Source organism: Condylura cristata, unplaced genomic scaffold, assembly GCF_000260355.1.
Source record: "Condylura cristata isolate star-nosed mole 26May11 unplaced genomic scaffold, ConCri1.0 scaffold00008, whole genome shotgun sequence".
Taxonomy (NCBI): domain Eukaryota; kingdom Metazoa; phylum Chordata; class Mammalia; order Eulipotyphla; family Talpidae; genus Condylura; species Condylura cristata.
The window spans coordinates 44,387,234-44,396,502 of NW_004567109.1; the positions used below are offsets into that span (position 1 = coordinate 44,387,234).

The 9,269-nt window shown below is 36.8% G+C and overlaps 1 protein-coding gene across 1 annotated transcript in view; it reads right to left on the reverse strand.

Annotated features, from left to right (window-relative positions):
• Positions 1 to 1,945: 1,945 nt before the first annotated feature.
• Positions 1,946 to 9,269, reverse strand: part of CRYZ (crystallin, zeta (quinone reductase)) — a 40,305-nt gene continuing 32,981 nt past the window's right edge. The window contains exon 10 of the transcript XR_001145266.1: positions 1,946 to 2,262. The gene's annotated coding sequence lies outside the window, so the exon portion shown is untranslated. The remainder of the gene's footprint in view (positions 2,263 to 9,269) is intronic.

Consider the following 9,269-nt stretch of genomic DNA (forward strand, 5'->3'; position numbering starts at 1 on the left):
CCCACTTTATCTCTGGTGAATCCTCTCACTGCTCCTGCACCTCTGGCTTGTACCCCAGTTCTGCAAGAGTAAATCTTTAAAAAAAATACTTGATCAAAATATTAAAAGTATGTTTTCCTGAAGCCTGTTTTTGTATCATCTGCTTAATACCTACAAAATGAATTTCAGATACTAATTTAAATGTTACCAGGTGGCATTTATACAAATTTGAGAATTTTGCAAGAATGTAAAGAAATTTCAAGCATTAAACAATGGAACTCGGAGTTTCTTCTAATACCCAACTTTGGTTATAGAGTCATCATTTCTTTATCAAACTGTTTACCACAGCCTGATTTATAAAATAATGGGCCTCCATGTAAATAACAACACTGCCAGGTGTGCAAAGTGCTTTGGTCCTGCCACGCCCGAGAAAATGATGGTCCTTAATCCTTAATTCACTTCCCACAAGCTTTGATAGACTTTACATGTAGCCATGAGTTACATGTAACTCAAAATGAAAGCTTGATTAATTTTTCTTTTTATGTCAGTGAATGCAAGAAAACTTTAAAAAATCTGACATTTTTCTATATATGTGACCATCATAGAGATGATTTCAAATTAAGCTTTGATTCATATATACATTTCACTATAAGTTTTACAGAAATGTCAGTTTTGAAAAGGATCACACATGTATATTTCCTCAAGATTTACAGAGGCAATGCATTTCCCTGGTTTCCAGCTGTGGCTGCCAGTGGTCAATTGTGAGTGAATTGTCACTGATTGGGCCTCATCATCTTTTGGTGCCTCCTCCTCATGTTTCCATGTATTGCAAACACTAGAAATCTGTTTTGTGGTAAAGGGCAGTTCCTTCAATTACAGGCACCCAAAGCATATCTGAATCACAGAAGCTAGGAGGCCTCACCTTCTTGCCACTGTATTCAAGCAGCTTTGTGGCGACCTTGGGTTATTTACATGAGTATTCTGAAGTCTGGTCACTAACTTGTTGAATGTTAAGAAATGGATGTGTGCTTCTGGTGCTTTGCTATTCCCTGGATTGCTGCTATGGTAGTTCTAACTCCCCTCCACAGGAGCTGAGATAGAAAACTCCCTTGAAAGACCTTGAGAGTCATTCCTGGACTCTTAGCCTAGCCACTGTGGTCTTCTCCCTTCCAGTAATGTTCAAGTACATATTTCCTAGAAACCACTTTCTGCTTTACCTAGCAGTTTTATCTCTGTATCCAAATCCAAAACGGATATACTTTCCATCTAACAAATTAATAGTCAAAATACATCCACTGATCTACAGGGCTCCGTGCTACCTCATTGATGTCATCTGTCACTCTCCTTATCCCTCATTCCACCCCAGTCTGGATATTTACTTGGTCTTCTTGAAACACATCACATATGCTCCTTTCCCTCTATGTTACTTCCTCTGCTTGAAAAGTTCTACACCCAGGCTACATATATACATGACTGACACTCTTGTTCAAATATCACCTGCACGGGGAGGTTTCCCTGACCACACCACATAAAATCACAACTGTCCCACACACTTGCATGTCCCTTACTCTGCTTTGTCTGTCTGGGTGGCTCTGATCATCATTCAACATTCCATGCATACTCACAAGTCTTATTTGCTACAAAACCAGACTGCCATTCATGTATGATCTGCCTGTACACCAGTGTCTGACGCTGAGCAGGTGCTTACCAAGTCTTTGTTAAATGAATGATGTTTATTTGAAGGTTTTTTTCTTTTTTTTTTTGTCAAATTCACAAGAATAGGTTTTTACAATTTACCAACCACTTAATATGCTGAAGGTGCTATTCTCTATCTTCATGAGATAAAAGCCCACTGACCAAAGCCTGGATAAATATGCAGAGCAGTGTAAGATGAGTGTATAGATAATTGTAGTCAATTAAACCTCAACAAAGTTGAGAAAAAAATGGAAAAAATGTAAGGCTTTCATTCAACAAGTTTATTGAGTGTTTAATCATACAGAACTAGATTTCTCATGGGCCTTCTATGTGTCAAGCACTGCGTAAAGGCATTAGACTTGTCTAGCATAAGTTTCAGAACAATCTGAAGGCAAGTCACAATTGCTCCTAATTTACCACCATAAAACCTGAGTTCTACTAAGCCACACTGATGGAAGATAAAGACTATGCTCAGATGTATCTGACTCGGTTGCTCTTTGTAGAGAAAAAACATCTCCTCTGTTAGTGACATCAGAACAGTCATCCAACCAAAAGTAACACTTAAAGGAAATCTTCAAAAGTAATATGCTGGAACAGACCAGAGAATGGAGGGTTAGGGATTACTGGGTGAGCAAATAGCACATGTAGAGTTTTCCATGAAAAGGAAGCATGGATCTTTTGGGCCTTTGTTTTCATTAATACAGTAGGTTAACTTTTGACTCCATGATTTAGTTATTGAAATACAACAAAAAATATAAAATGTACACACCCCATTATAAACAGTGGCAACATCAGTTTAATATGTGATATAGTAATCACATGATGCAAATAATCAGCATGAAGGAATAACATACAAACACAAGACTGAGAAAGATATAGCATTTCAGATTTTAACAAAAGACATATGATTGCCTATAACTGACACTTTCCATTTATAGCATGTAATTAAATAACTTATGTGGCAATTAAATTACATGCCAATTAAATAGAATTGCAGCTTTAATAAAACAAGTTCAAAACAAGTGGAAGTTATTACTGAAGCACATCAATTGCTTTTTCCCTACTAAGTTGAAATGACAGTTTAAAAATTAATACTGACCTATGTTATGCACTTTCTGCTTTTAGAATATAAGTTTTAAGAGTTAGGATGTTAACTTTCCAAGGTAAAAATTAAGTAAGGTTAAGGGGGTTAGATGCTTGTTTCATCCAAACAAAAGAACAAAGGAGAATAAATGACTTAACAATTGAGTTTACTTTCATTTTTTAAAGAATCCATTTTTTTCCTCTTAATTATTCAAAGTGAGGTTTTCTTTGAAGCAAGATGGCAGGTACCCAGAAGTGAGCTTTGATAGCACATAAAATCAGTTTTTTTCATATTTGATTCAAATGTCAAATTTCCAGTTTAAAGTACAACCATGTATATGTATTTCTGTCCTTTAATGATACAATCATACATCAAATTGACTATATAGGTATATGTACATATGTAGACATATGTCTATATCATACCTATGCAGACATATACATATATGATTCACATATAAATCATACATCATCTATAAGATGCATCATAGGATACATAATATATAAATGTAAGATAGAAATTTTACAGGTAGGAAAAGTTAACCCACCACTAGATCGCATCATTCACATTTGAATTCCTGCCTTCACTAGCCTTATTCCTAGACCTCCTTCTCAGATCTCACTTGCTAGGTCTTATTCTTTGCCTCAAGAAGCTTAAGTTCTAACATGAAAAAAGTTACATCAAAAGATGAAAAGCCTCCCTGGTGGTGCAAGGTGTTAAAGCACAGCACTATGAAGCTATCCACAGCCACTGAAGCATGAGTTTCATCCCCAGCAGCCAGGGAGCTGACCCATTTGGCACAGCAAACCTCTTCCTGATCCACCTGCTGCTCCCCTCAGCAGAATATTTCAGTAGACCTGCTCCCCTCTCTGTCTCTGGTGAACCCTCACACTGGTGGCCTGTACCCCAGTTCTTATATGCAAAATAATCTCAAAAAAAGATGAAAACATTCCCTCCTCCTGATTAGTAACTGCTTGATATCCTAGAGGGCAAAATGCCCTGCTCATCTTTAAACATTGTGCACAGCCATATATACCAGTAACATTAAAATTAATCAAATTATTAATTTCCTAACATGTCCAGAAAAAGTGTTATAAATATTGATTAACAGCACAGATGGGCAGAAATAAAGGCAGGAAATTTCTGTGTCTGAGGGACAAATTAGAGGGAAAGGCTAAGCAGCACCTTCCACATTTAGCTGGCTAGAGCTTGGGTAGGTGAAGTGGAGTGGTGAGAATAGGCTAGAAAGTGGAAGTTGATTGCAGATTTAATTGAGAGTTAGGTTTCACTGAGTGACTTTTGTATACAGATGATATTTAAGGTAGTTTAAGATCTTCTAGTGACCAATGTAGGCCTGGTAGAATGAGCACTGATTAAGGCCGAGAAAGAGCTAAGAAGTAATGAAAGATCAAATGTAGGAAGGTGCTGAAGTCAATGAAGGGGTAAAATTAAAATAAAGGAAAGGGAGTTTAACCCAACTCTTCTGTAGAAACTGACATTTCCCCCTTTCTAGTCACATATGACAAGTGTGCAATCTGCTTTTTCCCAGCCCTCACCACCTGGGGACTGTAAGTGAGGCAAATGCGATCACATCAATAGTAATAATGCAAATTATTTCAGTGAGTCCAGTGTCTGGATCTGGGCATCCAGCTCCCTGAAAAATGTTCCCCAAGTATTTCTAAGGGACCCAGGGCTATTATGACCAAGTCTACTTTCCTTGATCCTGTGGCTCCAAGAATCTGAGTTCTGTTGCTTTCCTATCATGCACCCCTTTCCACAATTTGCCTTTGTCACTCCTCCAGGAAAAAATGGGCACTGTTTGGCCTGCAGGGCCCACCAGGTACAGTGCTAGGCTCTACTTACAAATTCCTCAGTCCTTTGTAAAATCAAAATATTCTGAAAACATTGTCATGCAGAAGCTATTACATTCCACAAGTCTGTGCTTATTTATTAATTTATCCAATAAACATTTGCAAAATCCTTCAATGTGTCAGACACAGATGGATATAGGAAAGCAAAATGTCTCTGCCCTTACAAAATTTACGCTGCACTAGTCAGAGAAGCAGGTGAATAATAAGAAATTGTAATAGTGGAGAGAAAAAGAAGGAGAATGTAGACCCATCTTCCAAAAGAAATTCATCACTCTCTGCAGGGTCTTTGCAGGGTGCCAAGCATTCAGATTTATTCTATTTTCAGAAAGGAAGGTGCCTAATTCTGATAAGGAGTGGTCAAGAAAGAATTTTTCCAGGCATTTTATTGAAATTCCATTTGCTGTCCTTGAGCCTCAGAAGAGTTCCTCTAGTCTTGCCAGAAAGGCCCCCTCCCAGCTAGACCGACTGTACCATATCTCTCCCTCAATTTACTAAGTCTCAGCTCTCTGCCAGCCTGTGAAACTCTTCAAACAAGCCAAAAACATTCCCTCTGTGAGAGCCAGGGTTTGCCCTGCTCTTGGTATTACAAAGTCAATCTCCCACAACCCTTTTGGTTGATCCTATTCTGAAATGCAACCACTGTATGATCCTGCTTGGTGACCAGGATCCTATTTCTCTGGGCTGTGAGTATATGTGACTAGTAACTCTAGCCAGTGTCATCTGACCAGTGTCGGATGTTGTGTTTGGCTAATCCCCTCTTCTATCAACAAAGTGAACAAAAGATTTTTGGAATATGTCGATTGATTAGTTGACTTTGATATTTCTGGATGAATAAGAGTTAGGAAGGTAGAGAAATGGAGAAAAGCATGATAGAAAAGAAACAAAAAAGAGTAGTGTGTACTTAAGGAAGGACAAGTAGGTTGGTATGGTGGGGGTATAGTGAGGGAAAGGCTAAAAATGGAGTAGGAAGCAATGAGGGTCCATTCTAATGTACTGGCCATGAGTCAGTTCTGTAGTTATAAAGGCAGTAGAATCCAATGCCTTAGAGGCCAATTAGATGCAGAACTGGTGGTTTAGGAAAGGGAAAAATTGAGAATGACTTCTAGGCTTGGATACAAATTGTATCATTTACTGAGATGGAAAATACAAGAGGAACAAATCTATGATGGGAAGAACCCAGTTCTGGTACACTGATCTTAATGGCTTGTAGAACTTCCATGTGATGTCCAATGGTCTGTCCATTTGTGGGCTTCAGAACAGGCTGGAGATAAAGGACTGAGAACCATCAACAAAAAGATGTTCCTGATATCTGGGTTCCTATGCCACTCAAGGAGAATGAATAGAAGGAAAGTCAGAGTAAAGCACACAAACATTTAACAGGTAGGTAGAAAAGATGTTTACAAAGGAAACTGGAAAGGGCCACAGCATATTAGGAGAATGATATTCTAGAAGGGAGGGTTGTAAAGAAACTGATGTGTTTCTATTTTTAGGGAGAGGATGAAGTATAAAATTCAGGAGATAATAAAGTTCATGAAGAGGCCAGAGTTATAGAACTCAGAGGGAAGATGGTGACATTTTGCTTAATAAGAAGGGTCATCATTTCTAGTAAAACAGCAGATAAACTCAAAAGTATGCAAATATTTTGTATGTGTGAAGAGGGTTGATATTTTTTTTCACTATGAAAAAATAATCCAATTAAATTGCCTATCACTGGGTGAAAACAAACTCTGGAAAGCAGTGGTCCTCATCTATTTCATAGGAAGCTGACAATAAAGAAACAAAGAATCCCAGCAACTTAAGAGTTTCATTTATGTCAAATGCACTTGTATAGACTTGAAAGGGAGCATCATCTGAGAAGTGTGTAGAAGCTATAGTGATAGGTCTATAAACAAGACGACGTGAAACCAGCTAATAAACTCAAAGCCTGCTCTCGGATGAAAGAAATTGCAAGACATGTAAGAACTCAAATTACATGGATAAACTGTGAAACAAAATTACAGTGTTAATTCCTAAGCAAAATAATATTTCACCAAATAATACATGGGTTCATTTTGTTAAGATGCATTTGTCACACCTACGGAAAGTGCTTTGATTAGAAGTGATGCTTACAATTGGATTTCAAATGTGATGCTGCAATCAAATAAACATCCAAAACAAATTGATAAACCTAAGTTCATCTTGGCTTTTATATTAATCGTGAGATAAGCCTGAGAGTTCATTACTGGAAATGCAAACATGAAGTTTTTCTAAGATCAAAGAACTTGCATCACTGGAATCGTATTTTATCCTTTAAAAACAAAACAGGTTGCTTTCTAAAGACAATTATAATTTCAAAAATAAAATAAATAAATCAGTATGACCCACTTAGTACAAATTTAGTACCAATACACAAACACTACAATCTTAGCCATAGCCATGTCTTAAGAATACAGCATAAATTATCGGCTAAGAAGTAATTTTATGCGGTGATACAATAACCAAGAATTCAGATAAGATAAATTTATGTGCTAAGAAACAATGCTTATTTATTTTGATCTTTTATATTAAAGTTTTTAAATTTTAATTTTTTTTTTTTTTACTTACAAAGGCATTTCTCTTAAATAGAATTTAGCTACTGATTTGTCAAGAATAACTTGCTAAAATATATTTTAGGCCCTCCCTGGTGGCGCAGTGGGTTAAAACACATCACTGAGAAGCTAAACCCACTTCCGCATGAGTTCGATCCCCGCCTGCCCTGGAGGTGACCACATGGTGCGGCAGACCTCTCCTGACCTGCCCGCTGCTCCTCTCAGCAGTGTACTTCGTTGATCTGCCTGTTCTGCTCCCCACCTTATCTCTGGTGAATCTTCTCACCCTCCTCATCTCTGGCCTTTATCCCAGTTCTGTATGAATAAATGAATAAATCTTTAAAAAAATATATATATATATATTTTAAATGTTGGAAAATTAGGTGTTGAGAAAAAATATTTATCACTATCACTAAAACAAACCACTTTGATACATAGCTACCAGTTATTTGAAATTCACACATAGACAATTGTGTAAAAATAGAATTACACATATTCTGTATCTGATTTTTCAATATGATATTATTAATACTATACCTTGAACAAGGTCTTATATTAGTAACTATAGCTCTGCTGATCATTATGCTAGCTACTCTGGATATTACTGCATAGTGAACATACTCATTAATTTACTAATCTACCAAATTTATTATATAATTAATATACTGGAATGTATTAACTTATAATCACTCAGTGGGAATTTAGTTTGTTTCCAATAGTTTGTTGATAAGCAATGCGGCAATAAAAACAATTTTGATATATTTCTCTGCATAATGTCCATCTCTTTAGGATAAATTCCAGAAATTGAATGAATGGATTGGATCAAAGGGGAATCCACACTTTAAACTTAAAAGATAGTCTATCTGCTTTCCAAAACAGAAACAATGTCATACTCCTAAAAAGTATGCTCCTCAATCTCCTGAGCACCAATAAGATCAAACAGTTCCTTCCATAAGTTTACTGGTGATATACATCTATGCTAGCATGGAACACATGTCCATCTCTTGTAATTTACTAACTTAATAAATTTTAAAATTATAGTGGCTTTGTTATTTGGAAATCTTTCTCTACTTACATAGACACATCACTTAACAGGGGTATTATTATGATAAATGCATTATTAGCATATTTTATCCTTGTTCAGACATCACAGAATATAATTACACAAACCCAATTGGAACAGCCACTACTCACCTAAGCTGTAGGTAAAGCCTGTTAGGGCCTTGCAAGGACACTGTCCATCATTGACCAAAACACTAAAATGATTTGTGGCTAGTTTGCCCTTTTGAGTAATGGTAAGAGCTTTCACCTCTTCAAGATTATAAGAATTTCAACCATAACTTTATTTTAAGAATTGTTTTATATTTAACTTTTAAAATCACCTAAAAGGTTTTGAGGTTGTATGTGAAGTCAGATTCTAGTTTTCCTTTTTCCCCACATGGGTCACCAGTTCACTTATTGAATATTTTTTACCCAACAGTACAAAAATTTTTAGTCACTCATACTAGTAAGAATTTTGTTCTAGACACTTATTTTGTTCTACCAACCTAGTTACTCTTGGACTAATACAACTCAACTTTAATAATTCTAATTTGGGGGGAAAATTTCATTACTACTGGGGTTCACTGTAACTTTTATTTATTTTTTTTTCCTGAAATGTCTTGGATATTTGTCCTCTTTTCCATAAGAAAGTTTTTCAGGTTCCTAAATGTTCTATTGAGATTTTGGCATAACTTTTAACTTCCAGAGTATATGAAAAAAAATTTTACATAAATCTGATCAAGAATTTGTTCTTAAATTTACAGATCTTTCGGCCCTCCCTTGTGGTGCAGCGGGTTAAAGCACAGCACTGAGAACCTAAAGCCACTTCCACATGAGTTCGATTCCCGCCTGCTCCAGAGGTGACCACACGGTGCGGCAGACCTCTCCTGATCTGCCCTCTGCTCCCCTCAGGAGTGTACTTTGTCGATCTGCCTGTTCTGCTCCTCACTGTCTCTGGTGAAACCTCTCACCACCCCTGAGCCTCTGGCCTGTACCCCAGTTCTGTATGTATAAATAAATAAATCTTTAAAA